We start from the raw sequence: 1,678 nt of genomic DNA, 5'->3' as shown, positions 1-1,678 counted from the left end.
CTCCGTGGGCTATACTCGGGAACCGGAGCCCTTCCTGGGCTTAACTGGGGATCAGGAGCCCTCCCTGGGCTAAACGAGGAGTCAGGAGCCCTTCCCGGGCCCAACTGGGGAACAGGAGCCCTCCGTGGGCTATACTCGGGAACTGGAGCCCTCCCTGGGCTAAACGAGGAATCAGGAGCCCTCCCTGGGCTTAACTGGGGATCAGGAGCCTTTCCTGGGCTAAACGGGGGATCTGGGAAGCGCTTACGAGGTGCTGGCTCTGGAGGGCGCTCTGGAGGAGCAGACACAGCAAGGCGCTTTTGAGGAGCGGGCACTGGAGCGAACTTAGGGGCTGGAGCTGACACTGGAGCGAGCGGGAATGAGCCACGACCGACCGGCTCGACTTTGAAGCGGCCAGTGGGCTTGCCACAGAAACGGCCGGTGGGCTTGCCACAGGAACTTCGGAACTAGACTTCGGTACTTTGGAACTAGACTTCGGAACTTCTGAACTAGACTTCGGAACAGCCGGCGGGCTGGAGAAAGCCGCGGCCGGCAGGCTTGACTGAGGAATGGCCAGCGGAGGGGTCCCAGATCGGGATCGGGATCGGGATCGGAGGCCGGATGACTGCCTCCTTCCAGTCGAGGTTGGTGGTGTCTGGGAGCTCCGCGATGGTAAGTCATCCCGATCCGGAACAGCGTCACGAGGGTTTGCCCCTCGAGGGAGCTGGCGAGGGCGAGCGGCACGAACGCCCTCGCGTAGCTGACAGGGTTGGGGCTCGTCTGAGCCACGGCGATGAACATCGCTCGTTCCTCCATGTGAGCAGGGAGAAACGAAAGGAAAACAAAACACTTTTAAAAACGGGGAGAAGGGGCGCCGCTTACTATATTGTCTGGTCTGGAATTCTGTCACGGGTTGCCACGAGGAGACAAAGGAGCGTGGAGACGAAGAGGATTAACAGGAAACAGTCTTTATTTCTCCAAATAAAGAACACACAGACAGGAACTCACACGTAGGACGAGGAGTTGACATTCAATTCCAGACAAGGGAGAACAGAACGGGCTCGAACTCAAATAGGGCAGATAACGAGGGGCAGACAGGTGATGAGGATAACTAATAACAAGGAACAGGTGATTACTAATAATGGGAAAAGGAACTGGAAGGACCAAATAAGGACAAACAGGAACACATGTGACAGATATCGCCCCCCTACCAGAAGGCGCGTCAGGAGGAGTTCAGGGGGCCATGGCAGATACTCCGTGGCCTTAGCTGGCTCGGCCACGGGTATATGCCCCCCACAAAAAAATTTATTGGCGAAAACTAGGAATCCTTGAAGGCGCTTTCGAGAAGCCGGCTCTGGAGGGTGCTTACGAGGAGCGGACACTGGAGGGCGCTCTGGAGGTGCAAGGCTGGTTAACTCGGGGAATCAGGAGATGAAGGAGGGCTGGATGGGACCCGCGGAGACGGACAACTTTCCGGAGATGATTCCGGGGCAAGGACAGGAGCCGAGATCTCCGGAGGCAGAGCCATGTCCAGGAGTGCGAAGTCAGTGGCGGCCGGCGGTCCTGACGGCGAGCTGGTTCTGAATTGGGGCCGGACACTCTCCAGACACCGGAGGATCCCTTCCCTCCACCCAAGTCCAGTGGTGTCTGGGAGGTCCACGGGGCGATAGTAATTAGCCCCGATCAAGAACAGCGGGTT

This window comes from Sinocyclocheilus anshuiensis, unplaced genomic scaffold (assembly GCF_001515605.1).
Source record: "Sinocyclocheilus anshuiensis isolate Anshui unplaced genomic scaffold, SAMN03320099.WGS_v1.1 scaffold197, whole genome shotgun sequence".
NCBI lineage: Eukaryota > Metazoa > Chordata > Actinopteri > Cypriniformes > Cyprinidae > Sinocyclocheilus > Sinocyclocheilus anshuiensis.
The sequence above is the reverse complement of the archived record's forward strand: the minus strand, read 5'-3'. Positions refer to the sequence as shown.